Raw genomic sequence first — 14316 nt, 5'->3', positions numbered from 1 at the left:
GGTTATCACACTTTGTCTGGGCTTTGCAAGCCACATGGTTTCTGTTGAAATACTCAGTTCTGAGATTGTACTTATGATAGAGGCCAGAGACAATACATAAATGACTGAGCATGCCTGTGTTTCAATAAAACTTTATTTGTAGGCGGTGAAATCAGAATTTCATATAATGCTCACTTGTCATGAGGTATTATTTTCTTTTTGATTTTTTTGTATTGTTGAAAAAAAAAAAATCTTCTTAGTTCTTGGGCCTTGTGAGCTGTAATTTGCAGACCCCTGATCTAGTCCCTACCATGTTTCTAGCCTCATCTTCTGGTATTCTTTGCACTCCAAAGGCGGCAAACTTAATGCCCTTTTTTATATCCTGCATTGACAGTCTATGGAGTTTCTAATGCCTTTGATGCCCTCTTGCCTCTTTTCACCTTGTGACCGCCTCATCGTTGATAATTACTGGCTCAGTTTTATGCTGCTCAGTGCAGCCTTCTTGGATTCCCCCAGGCAGAATTATTTCCTTGCTCCTCTGTGCTCTCAAAGTACTTTGTTCCTATCTCCGTTATAGCAGGTATCATATCATAGTGTCATTTATCTCTTTAAGTACCTGTCTGCAACATTGGCCTATGAACTCCTCAGTGTCAAACATCCCCCCTTATTCATCCAGTCCTCACTGACTAATGTCTTGAAGTGACTCATACAGGAAAGCTAAGATTTTGTACAAAATACTACAGATTATTTCTAGAAAATTCGACTGTAAAGATAAGTGTTTTCATTAAAATTATTGCTTTTTATCTTTGAAGTCTGTTTTTTTTTTGAGAATAAAATATTGTCTTCTGAAAGCTACTTTTTGTAATACTTCTCCAAGGATCAAATATTAAAAATTCTTATAAAATATTTTATAATCCATATACAAATATAAAATGTTAATCTTCATTAACATTATTGCTACTACTCAAACTACAACTTCTACAGTTACTACTGCCAGAGGTATTGCTATAAACCTGTTTTTAAAAAGAAATTTGCCTCACTGGTATGTAGAAATCAGCCCCAGTAATATAAATTTATCTTACCTCCTAAAGCCAGTATTTTCTGATTTATTTTTGCAGATATTTTTGTTGATGATATGAACTCTTCTACACTTGTTATTATTTGTTTTCATACTAAAATTCAACAGTTTTTCCTCGAACTTTGTATTCCCAGGATTTTTTTTTATTTTTTATTTTTATTTTTATTTTTAAGATTTTATTTATTTATTTAACAGAGAGAGACACAGAGAGAGAGGGAACACAAGCAGGGGGAGCAGGAGAGGGAGAAGCAGGCTTCCTGCCGAGCAGGGAGCCTGATGTGGGCCTTGATCACAGGACCCTGAGACCGTGACCCTAGGCGAAGGCAGCCACTTAAGGACTGAGGCACCTAGGCCCCCCCTGTGATTTTTTTTTTTTTTAAAGAAACAAGTGTTTATGATTTCCTTCTTGAATATGTCCATCTAAATGTGATTTCTCATTCCACCTTCATAAGACATGTTCTCTTCACCAAATGTAATCCTGGAGATAATCTCAGGCACAAGGACTGGCAGCCTTTGACAGTGCACTACTTTATGATGGAGAGAACTATTTTCAGTCTCTCCCCTATTAATTTCTATCAAAAGCCAGCTTTACTCTCTTGTTCCCCATGGAACTATTTCTGTTTGATTTCAATTAAAAATGAAATGTCAGCATTTCAGGATGCATTGTGCTGCTTTATGGTGCACACGATTCCAACTCATTAGGGAGAAGGCAGCATGTTTGGAGGAAGCCCAGTTGGGATGGAAAAGTAGATTTCTGTTTCACGTTTTTGTTAGGAGTATGAACCAGAATGTATTTTACAAGGCCTCTATTTAAAGGAAGAATCCATGGCAGTAGGTTTCCCAATTCCCATATCATTCACTATCTTCAACTTGTCTGGAGGTTTCATCTATTAGATCATATTTTCCTTATTCCCAAGCTAAATTTATCTAAAAACAATCTCAGTTTCATTTCTTCTCTGTGAATACTATATACTGTTGGAAAAGAGTGCCTAAAGATTGGGGAAGTATTTATGGTTCTTTAAAAAGTTGATTTAAAGGTAGTATTTTAGGATGGTTTGTGTTCCAAGAAAAAATTGTCTTATGCTTCAAGTTTTGACAGTCTGAGACTCAACATATAAAAATTTGAATGCATGTGAAACTTCAGGAGAGTTAGTATCATTCTGCTTCTTTTCTCTCAAGGATGGGCATATGTAGGTAGTTATGGAAATGCATTGGTAGTGTTGACAGCTTGACCAGAAGTGTAAAAAGCATGATAACGGGATCACTTCTAAAAATTTCAATAAGAGTTCTATAATATTTTCGAGGAGCCAGCATCTGGAAAATGGAATGCTTTCCACTTAAAAGCAAATAATATATTTTTCTAATTTTATTCTTGTAAAAGAAAAATGATGAAGGAATGTGTTTTCTGACTGTATCATATTTGGCAATACAGAGTACATAAACTGGGAGAAACACAAATTGTATAGCCAAATTTCATAAGGAATTACAATCACCAAACACTGAAATAACCTGGCAACAGTTTCTGAATATCGGCAAAAAAAAAAAAAAAAAAAAAAAATGACCCTTTCGTGGTGCCAAAGATTAGCTAATCGATGTGATTACAATGTGAAGGCTCAGAAGGGAGTGACCTGTGAATGGTAACTCTTGCTATTAAAAAATGTGCTTTGCAGCCCTTCCTCATAGTGGGCTGATAGACTTTTGCCCAAACTGGGTAACTCTAACTTGTTACATTCTGTGACTTATGTTTCCCAGTTATTTGCAGAGTGTGCTGGTATTAGAGTTTGTGTTTTCTTTCTTTGCGTATGTCCAGAAGAATTTAGTCAATAAACATATTAAGCATTGGCTGTGGACTAGATATTGTGTGACGGACTAGAGAGAAATGTATTCCAGGGATCACAGGCTTTATGGTCCTCCCCAGTGGAGGGAATGGACAGGCATACAAATACATTGAAAGGAGGTGTCATAGATGGCCTGACAATGGTTTCTTCAGGATACAGTGGGGGTACAAGAAGAGAATGGTCAGGTGTATCTAGGAGAGTCAAGAAAGGCTTCATAAAGGATGTTGAAGCTGCGGGTTTTTGATGAGAATCACTTTTAAGGCTGATGACTACCTGGTTTCAGGACTTGGTAGTAACAAGTGACCTTGACTTTTCTTTCTTTTTTAAAAAAATTGAGATCTAATTGACACGTAACATTGTATAAGGTTAAGCATGTGTGTAGCATATTGATTTGATACATTTATATATTGTAATATGATTACCACTATAGCTTAGCTAACAGCTCTATCTCATCAGATAATGGTCGTTTCTTTTTTGGGGTGATTACTTTTATAGACTCTTAGCAACTTTAAGTTTATAATTTATTCACTAATCACTATGTTCTGCATTAGACCTCCAGAATTTATTCATCTTCTAGTTGTTAGTCTATACCCTTAAAAAACATCTCCCTAATTACCTTACCCCCACAGCCCCTGATAACCACCATTCTATTCTATTTCAATAGGTACAGCTTTTTTAGATTCCACATATAAGTGATATCATACAGTATTTGTCTTTGTTTAACTTGTCTCACTTGGTATAATGTCCTCAAGTTCTATCCATGTTGTTGCAAAGGCAGGATTTCCTTCTTTCTCATGGCTGTATAATGCTCATATTTATATATTTACATATACATAATATTCACAGATACATAATTTTCACATATATAATATTCACTATATAGGATATATAATGTTTTTAATATTTCACATGCATATGAATTTTATTCAGCCATGAGTAAAGAAGGATATATATATCCTTGTTTTATATATATATATATAAAATATCTTCTGTATCCACTCATCCACTGATAGACACAGGTTGTTTCTGTGTCTTGGCTATGGTGAATAATGTTGGCAGTGAACATGGGAGTGCAGATACCGGTTTTTGTTTCCTTTGAATACATGTAAGCAGAAGTGGGATTGCTGGATTATGTGGTAGTTCCTTTAATGCCCAGAGGATTCAGAGGGAGCATTGGTGAAACATCTCTAGGGGACAGATGACATGAAGAAAGAGGCCTAACTCTGGAAAACAGTATGGAGTTTCCTCAAAAAGTTGAAAATAGAGCTACCCTACAACCCAGCAATTGCACTTCTGGGTATTTATCCTAAAGATACAAATGTAGTGATCCGGAGGGGCATGTGCACCCAAATGTTTATAGCAGCAATGTCCATGATAGCCAAACTAGGGAAAGAAACTAGATATCCATCAACAGATGAATGGATAAAGAAGACGTGGTAGACACACACACACACACACACACACACACACACCGGAATACTGTGCAGCCATCAAAACCCAAAAATCTTTCCATTTGCAACAGTGTGGATGAAACTAGAGGATATTATGTTAAGTGAAATAAGTCAATCAGAGAAAGACAATTATCATATGCTCTCTCTGATATAAGGAATTTGAGAGAGAGGGCAGGGGGTTATGGTGGGAAGGGAGGGAAAAATGAAACAAGATGGGACTGGGGAGGAAGACAAACCATAAAAGAGACTCTTAATCTCAGGAAACAAGCTGAGGGTTGCTGGGGTGAAGGGGAGGGATAGGGTGGCTGTGTTATGGATTTGGGGGAGGGTATGTGCTATAGTGAGTACTATGAGTTGTGCAATACTGATGATTCACAGACCTGTACTCCTGAAACAAATAATACATTATATATTAATTAAAAAATAATAAAAACAAAAGAAAAAAAAAAGGAGGCCTAACTCTTGTGTGTATGTGAGAGAGAGAGAGAGAGTTTGAGAGAGATACCATTTTCATTGTTTTCCTGGCACATGATTTGGCCACTAACATCACAGCAGTGAACCTCCCAGTTAAACCCTTGCTTTCTTTATTTTAGCTTTCACATTTCAGGCTGAATTTGATAGAATTTAACTATTTTTTTTAAACTAAAAAAATAGATTTTTATTGAAGTAATATCTATTATTTTAATAACCTTTTTTCACTAATATAGAATTAACTTCTCTTTTAAAGATTTTATTTATTTACTAGAGAGAGGGATAGAGAGCATGAGCAGGGGAGAAAGACAGCAGGAGAGGGAGAAGAAGTCTTCCACTGAGCAAGGGATCATGACCGAAGCCAAAGGCAGAGGCTTAACAAACTGAGCCACCCAGGAGTCCCTAAATTATTTTTAAATGTAGTGTTACTGAGACTCCTCTTTCATTATTCATTGAGAAGTCTTAGAAAAATTGAAGCAGTAGATGTGTCCATTAGCTAAATATAAAGTGTTGATGGCCATTGAAAAACGTATTTTGGAGGCTTGGTTTTATATGAAGTAAGTAGGATGATACCCTTGGTTGATGTGGAAAATATTTAACTGGACCAGAGGTAACCACACTTTACATCCTTAAAACAAACTATGAAGTACTTGGATCAGTTTTTACAAAGGAGCCTTTTTTGGTAGGTCTGCAAACTATCTGTTTGGGCAATGACAGCACCAAGTGTATGTTTGGGGCTGGCAGAGGAACATCACCTCGTTCTATGAAAAAGTCATGCGCGTGTAGAATGCCAGACTGGAAAATAGTTTCGTTTAGAAAAATAGACATATCTCAACAGATTTCGAAAGAATTGAGGCCAAAACAGTCTGACATATCTTTCTTCATATATGTATGTCAGTAGTAAATAATTTTATAAATGTTTAAAGTTCCCTTGTAATAAATGGTGTATGCAGCATAAAATTTGTGACTATATTATGGTTTACATAATGATCTTATACCAAATAGTGCTTTCTTCATGAGATATCTGTTCACTCCAGTCTGAAAAACTTCCGTGCTTCTACAAACATCTGGAAAATTCATGACAAGACCTGTGGATGTATTTTGTATGCTGACAAAGAGGGCCCGGGATCACTATCAATGGAAACGTTTGTGATATCAAGTGAAAACAGAAAATTCATGCCAATGTTTATAGTTTTCTGGCAAAGCATTGGCTATCAACCTCCTAAATATACCTAATTAGAATATCTGGATGGTCATGGTGGATGAAAGTTAAGCTAAATTTAGAGAAGTCTGCCATGTAAATCATGCTGTAATCAGCCTGGCAGCCTAGTGGCCAAAAAAAATTATAATTCTAAAAAGTATTCTTAAAATAGGGTATAGGATACTGCCATGCTTGGGTGCTAAAATAACATCAACATGATTCATACAAAGGATAAAGATAAGAAGTTTGCTGGAGTATGGGACCAGGATAGGTACATGTATGTGTACGGCTCTTATGAAACTGGGTTGTCGTAACAGTCGGATAAGCCCATGGAGGTGCTGAGCTTGAAGCCAGCTCTGAAAGCACAGAGCTGTTCCTCATAGACGTGCAGAGGAGACCAACAAAGGCATGGGAGTAAAATCTATCTAAAAACCTCTATGTAAAAGCACCCCCTTAAACTAAAGTCATAAACCATGTGTGATAGAAATATGAGACAGAAGTCACTATTCTGCTTGCTATAATCTTGGACCACAGGGCTTTTTTAAAACAAATGATTTCTAAGTGCTTAAGGTCAAAGTGGAAGAAAAGGCATTTTATCAAACGTGTTCAGGGGGAGAAAGAACCTCCAAGATGAATGTCATGTCCTTGGCTCATGTATCATTCTTAGAAAATTCTTTAGGGCCTTCCTAAGATTTCACTGCATGTTCACCACATCTGGGTAATTTAAACCATTTTGAACACCATTTGAAGATAGTTGTGTTTTCAGCCAAAGTAAAGCATTTTAAAGTTTGTTTTTTTTTTAATTGCTATGTCATTAATTTAAAATATAAAGGGCTGGAAATAATGGGCTAACGTCCATGAAACTTTGCATTGCTTAATAGTGTGGTGGATAATTATAACATTTAATTACTTGAGAGAAACCGGCTTTAAAAGTTGTATACTACTTGGGGGAATAATTGAATTAGCAAAATTTTACCGTGCTGACTATAATGGCACTAATTCTTATCATTATGATGAATAATAAGAATTTTTGGCTTGCATATTAGTACAGTGGTACTGTGCCAGACATTTAGAATTCAAAAACAATATGGAGGCCCCTGATCCTATTCAATAATATGCTGAGAAGACCAGGCTCATGGCAGGAAAGAAATGAAATATGGCAGGAGAGTTATATAAATGTGTCTGAAGTTCAGAGGAAGGGTAAGTGTTACAGAGAATGAAGGGGTGTGATGCAAGTTGGTACCAGAGTGGTGAACAGGGTCAGGACCTGGGAGCCCTTGTGGACATATGAAAGATTTCTGTATTTTAAGAGCAGTGGGAAGGAACTCAAAGAAGACATGATGTTATTAGTTTGACGTTCAGACAATGTCAGCTGCGGGTGAAGAAAAGGTGGTAGATATACTGGAATGAATGCAGGTAGACGAGTTACAAGATGATACCAGTAGTCCAGGGAAGAGATGACAATGCTTTAGATTAGGGTAAGGACAGTGGAGATAAAGAGAAGTGGACACAGACTCCTGACAAATGACAAAGCAGGCAAGGGAATGACTCCTATCTGCTCCAAACACAGAGGCATGCTTAAAGTATATAGCTGAGCTTGAAGGCAAGAGGGAAATTGACACATCCCCCAAACTTGACCTACTAGGTTCTGAGAGTAGATGAATGGATTAGGGGACAATGTTTAATGCCTGTCCTGGTAGTGACAGTTCATTCCAGTGGCAGTAGTTACTCCAGTTTGAAGTTTTTTCCAAAACTTGTAAAACTGGTCTCATTGCACCCTTGGAGAAACCCAAGTACCAGCTGGCCAGCACACCCTCCTCAAAGGCAATAGTTTTAGTTTTGCAGGCTTCCTCCTCCAAGCCTTTAAATTTAATAATCCCAACCCCATCTCTTTGTTCTCCCAACCCTAGTGGGGGACAGTCTCCTGCAGGCTTGATACCTTGGTGCCTCCTTTTTACCTTTTGCCTAATTAATAACTTTTCAGATTAACTTCTGCCTGTTAAAATCACAGGTACAGGTTATGTCTCTTGAATGGATCCTGACTGATGCAGAGAGAATAGAGAAGATAGTCAGAAGGCAGTAAGCAGGGAAGCAATGATTGAGAGTTTCTGAAAGTTAATGAGCTATATACATCTTCAGACTGTAAAAAATCAAACCTAGTATTAGAATAAATAAAAACAAATCAATCTTTGGCCTCAAGGATGCAGAGAAAGTCTCAAAAGCTAATAGAGGGAAAGACAGCTTACCTCCAAAGAATGTTGGTTTGACAGTGAAGACTTCTCATAAGCAATAGATGGCAGACAAAGAAATTCATCATGTCATTTACTAAGTTAGGGAATATTGGAGGAAGATCATGTTTGAATGGGAAGAAACCACAAGCTTGCATGTTTGGGGTTTTAAATACTTTTGAGATATCTAACAGGAGATGTGGAATAGGCAGTTTTGTACAAAGGCTGGAGTTCATAGGAGGGGTCCAGGCTGTGGTTGTACATTTGAAAGTCTTTGGCCTGTGGAAGATTGTCTGGTGAATTATTTATTTCTGTATAAAACGTTAATCCCAAACTTATTGGCTTAAAATAACAATAAACTTTTGGTATCTTTGCAGTTTCTGTGGATCGAGTACTAGGGAGTGGCTTTGCCAGGAAGTCTGGCTTATGGTCTCTTGTGGTGTTTGTAGTCAGGAATTAACTGGAACTGCCATCAGCAAGTTCATCTGAAGGCTGAAGGAGCCTGGAGCAACAGCTTCTAAGGTGGCTTACACAGAGTGGTGTCTGTTGGCAGTGGGCCTCAGTTCTTCTCTACCTCGGGCTCTCCCTAAGATGTATGAGTGTCTTTGTGATATGGTGGTTGGCTTTCTCTAGAAATGGTAATCCCAAAGAGCATGATGGAAGCTATAATGCCCTTTATGACTTTCCAAGGAGTCACATGCTGTCACTTCTGCTATGTTCTATTTGTTAGAAGCAAGTTACTAAGTCTAATCCATATCCAAGGGGAGTGGATTGGGCTCTATCTATCTTTTGAAGTGAGTTTTATTGAAGAATTTGAGGACATATTTTAAAACTGCCAAACCTAAGGAGAGAATATGTAATGAGGAAAGGAAGAGAGCCTAGCAAATATTTTAAGCTTTGCTGGACATATGGTGTCTGTCACAACTACTCAACTTTGCTATTCTAGCATGAATGCAGCCATAGACAATATTTAAATAAATGGGTGTGTCTGGGTTAAAACTAAGGCAGGCTGTACTTGGCCAATGGGAACTCGTTTGTCAACCCTTGGCTTAGAACACAGCCAGGAGAAACTACATACAAGACAAAAGACAAAAATAAAACAAAACATAATCAGAAAACCAGAGAGAAAACTAAACAAAATTTTTTTAATTTCCTAGCTCATAAAAGGGGCAAACCAGGTGCAGCATGAGGTTTAGGAGTAACAAAAATATCATACAACTGTAACTTACACATAGTTGCATTTAATCTCCTAAATAGTCCTGTTAGTTAGTTATTATTATCTTTATTTTTGCTTTTTTGTTTGTTTGTTTTAGTTGTGGAAACTGAGGCTTCTATTGGTTTAGGAACTTACCCAAGTTACTAGTAGCTGATTGAAATTTGAAACTAAATATGTCTGACTTAAAGTTCTTTTCATTAAAACCAAAAAAATAAGAACAATTTAAAAAAAAAAAAAAGGTCCCATTGAGTGTGAAGAAATACTTGCAAACATGACCAGAAAGATAGTATGGAACATACTTGGGCATTGGATGCCAGAGAATTTGTACATTGAATGTGAGGAGGTGATGAGTTATTAATGGATTTTGAGCAGTGGGTTGAGAGTGACACAATTGTAGCTCCAGTCTATATTAAGTAATCCAACAGTGGTTTATTGATTACTTTGAGGAAGGGATATCAAAAGAAGGGAGATTAGAAAAAAGGCTGATTCAACAGTCTAGACAGGAAATTGTTAAGATGTGAACTTGAAAGATGGTAATAAGAATGTACAAGTGAAATTTGCACACACACAAAATAGTCCAATTGAACTTTGGAAATAGACTGTAAAAGGAAGAACCAAAGATGACCCTGAAAATGGTGACTAGATTGATTGAAGGACGGAAGTTATAGGGGAGTTAGTTTATGCAGAAATTAGGAGTTCCATTTTACACATGTTGAATTTAAGATGCCAACAAGACATGCCAGTGGAGGTGTGTTAGAGAAAGAATACATGAACGTAGTTAGGGCTGGATATGTAGTTTTAGAAATGTCCCTGCTCGCAAAGTTCTTAGAGAGAAAGAGGTTACTGTGGACTATGGATATTGAGAAGCAGTCAACTTTAGGGTTATGATGGGGAGGAGGGAGAAAGACAGGAGCAGTGAAGAAGGTCAGATAAGGCAGTGTGCATTCTCAGCAACCAAAGGAAAGGATTTCAGGAAAGCATGCCAAATGTAATGGAAGTGGGTGCCAGTGAGGTTGAAGAGCTAGAGAAGACTGTTGTATTTGGCTATGGAGAGGTCATTTATGATTTCAGTTTCTACCAAGATACTAAACTAGTCCAACTGCTGGTTCCTGCCAGCAAGATCAACCTGCAGGAGATGGAATGGTAGTTCTCAGCCCTGGCTGCACATTGTAATATCCTGGGACGTTTTTAAAAATGATGTGTTGGTTCTATCCCAACAGCTTCTAAATTAATTGGTCTGGGGTGCAGTGCAAGCATTAGGATTTTAAAAATCCCCCCAGGCGATTCTAGTATGCAGCCAAGATTGAGAATCATTGCCTCAGAGGGAGAATATTAAACTATGGGAAAACCTGTGAGAGATTCCTGGAGTGACACTAGATGATCTGAAGTTGTGTGTTTGTGTTTGGGGAGTGGTGAGGCTTTGATCTGGGACAGGAGGCAGCACAGTGCTTCAGTGGAAGGGTACAATAGGAATGGAGTTTAGGAGCTTTAAGTTTTGTTTTTACTTCTCCCAAAGTTGCTGTGGGGTGAATAATGCCCAACCTTTTACCCACAGAGACTCTGAACTCTGATCCAGATATCCTAAAAAATAAAATCAGAGCCGTACTGAAGTCCTACGTTCGTGACGTGCTGAGGAAAATAGGGACACAGTAACCTCCTGATCACTTCTGAGTCCCTTTTCCTTCCCCTTTGAATCCCCAGAACAGAGGATTTACAGACTATGGAGTGTCCTTTTAATGGAGCTTCTCCTAGGAAGGGCAAACAGCAAAGTGCTGAACAGAGCTTTTTGTAGGGTGAAGACTGATGTTTTCGTGTGTTCCCATTAGACTCTCCACCCTAACTCCCATTCAGCTATCCCCCCTCCTGCACTAATTATGTTGCTGAGGCTGAAGTGTGGCTTGATAAAATACCTGAAGCCATCTGGAGAAATGAGCTCCCAGCCCCAAATAACACATCTTAGGAACAGCACAACTATTTCAAAGGAAAACAAACACTGGATTATGTATTTTCTCAGAAGCAGAACTGTTAAGAAAGACATATACATAATTTAAATCTAACCTAAGAAAAAAATTCTAAAAGACATAAGGAAAGGAAAATATTAACAGTATAAAATAATAACAAAATATAAAATAATTAAGCAGAAATATTAGGTAAGAAAAATGTAATAGTTGAAATAAAGAACTCTAGTGAGATAAATGACAGAATGAATATAGCTAAGAAATGAATTAGTAAACTGGAAGATAGGATTGAGGACATTGCCAGAAGGAAGAAAAGACAAAGGAATTATAAATGTAAGGAAAGGCCATGAAAAAGAAATATAGTGACAAGATCTGGATAATAAGAAGTAATAATGGAGAGAAAATATTTGAAGAAGTAGATTTCCCATAATTTAAAATAAAATATGAAAGTCCTCATGTTAAAAGAGCCTTCAAAGTGGTAGATAAAGAAAACCTACGTTTAAACATATTACAATAAAATAGTATTGTACAATAAAGAAAAAGTTCTAAGAGAGCAGATCACATTCAGAGGAACAAGATCAGATTGATACCATATTAAAAAAATCCCAGTGTAATAAATAGTGATATTTCAAAAATATTAAAAAAAATTTTAAGAAAAACAATTTAGAACCAGAATTTTGTGTCTAGCCAAATTGTCATTCAAATATGAGGGCTGGATAGGGGCATCTGGGTGGCTCAGTTGGCTCAGCGTCCGACTCTTGGTTTTGGCGCAGGTCATGATCTCAGAGTCCTGGAAACAAGGCCTGTGTAGGGCTCTGTGTTCAGCATAGAGTCTATTTGGGATTCTCTTTCTCCCTCTCCCTCTACACTCCCCCGCCCCCACCCCGGGTTCTCTCTCTCTCTCTCTAAAATAAATAAAATCTTAAAATAACAAAAAAACAAATAAGAGGGCTGGATAAAAATATTCTCTCACATACAAGACCTGGAAAGTTTCCCACTCACATTCTCACTGAGAAGGATTTTTGATGAAGAACTTAAAGATGTGAAGAGACAAATTCAAGAGAAGCCATAATAAATATATGGAGAAAAGGTGATTTAATACCTTGATAACTTTTTGTTGTTGTTGTCCTTAAAAAGTTACTAAAATGAAAGAAAATAAAATAATGCATCCATAATAATCTGGAAAGTATAAAAGTCTGAATAATAGGGGCAGTTGGGTGGCTCAGTCAGTTAAGCATCTGACTTTGGCTCAGGTCATGATGCTGGGGTCCTGGGATCAAGCCCTGAGTTGAACTCCTTACTCAGCAGGGAGTCTGGTTGTCCCTCTCCTTCTGCCCTCCCCCTGCTTGTGCTCTCTCTCTCAAATAAATAAATAAAATCTTTTTTAAAAAGGAGTCTGAATAATATCAATGAAAAGAGGGTTTGAAGAGCAACTGAAGTATATGTGCTCAAGATATTTTATTATGAAGTAAATATAGAAACTCAATTTAAAAAAGCATATAGTAGATTTTTACCAAGACATAGAAAAAGTGGGAAATAAATCAGGTAGTTAGAAAAATGTTTTAAAAATCTATAATTATAATAAATATAAAAGAACAAAAAAATGTTTACAGATTGGGGAGAAAATTGAGAATTATGCTGGTCCTATTAGACAAACCTTAGATATTATGATGTAACAAGATTGAAAGTAAAAAGATTTTTAAAAAAGAATATCGATAAAAAATTTGTATACGTATATTAATAACTAATTAAGTGGACTTTAAGATGTACCCCGCCATAATGATAAATGATGATATGACTTCAAAATATATAAAGCAAAATTGAAAGAGGTACCTCAGTCCTCATACTGGTATCATATCAGAAGCATGTTGAATAGGGAGCATAGGTTTCTTTTTGTTGGGCAATAATGAGACCCTCTTACTTCATGTCAGTGGAGACCATGTAGGAAACCTGGACTTCCAATGCTACCTGGCAATAAGAAGTCACCCTCCCTTTCCTCACTTAGAGCGGTATGAGGGAAGGCTTAACACTAGGGAATACTAAGGAAGAGAGTTAGGACTTAGCACCCATTAGTAATGAGGCCATTATCTATCATGGTGTTAGCAGAAGCCACCAGAGAAGTGGTCATGAGGCACTCCTACCCTTCCCTGCCAAGGAGTTATCAGTGGTGATCTGCTGGGAAACTGGACTCCCTCCCCTTCCTGGCAATAGTGAGGAGGTCCACCCTTCAGACATGCAAGAGAAACCTAGACTTTTACCCATAACAGGCAGTTATAAGACATTCTTCCCTTCCTTTGCTGGAGTGGTGTTAGTAGAAGCTGGCTAAAGTAGAGATCTAAATAAGATCAGGAGTCTTATAATATAATACCCATAATGACCAGGTTTCAATTGAAAAATTACTCATCATATCAGAATGACTGGAATTAGGAAGATCTCACACTGAATGAAAAAAAAAATCAATTGATAAAAACATTAAGATGAGAGAAATGTTAGGATTAGCCAACAAAAATTTTAAAGCAGCCATCATAAAAATGCTTCAGTGAGCAATTATGACTAACTTAAAACTAAGGAATAAAATAGAAAGTCTCAACAAAGGAATGAAAGATTAAAAAAGAACCAAATGAAAATTCCAGAACTGCAAAATACAGTAACCAAAATAAAAACTCAGTGGATAAACCCAACATTAGAGTGGAGGGATGTAGGGAAGAATCAATGAATTAGATGGAGCACTAAGAATTACTCAGTCTGGAAAACGTAGAGAAAATGATCTGAAGAGTGAGAGAAGAAAAGAAAACCCCCTAAAACAAACAAACAAACAAACAAAAAAAACCACCCAGAGCCCTAGGGACTTACTGAAAATAACAAAAGATCTAGCATTCATGTGATCAGAGTCCTG

The sequence above is a fragment of the Lontra canadensis genome, unplaced genomic scaffold (genome assembly GCF_010015895.1).
Source record: "Lontra canadensis isolate GAN:19392208 unplaced genomic scaffold, GSC_riverotter_1.0 scaffold82, whole genome shotgun sequence".
NCBI lineage: Eukaryota > Metazoa > Chordata > Mammalia > Carnivora > Mustelidae > Lontra > Lontra canadensis.
The sequence above is the reverse complement of the archived record's forward strand: the minus strand, read 5'-3'. Positions refer to the sequence as shown.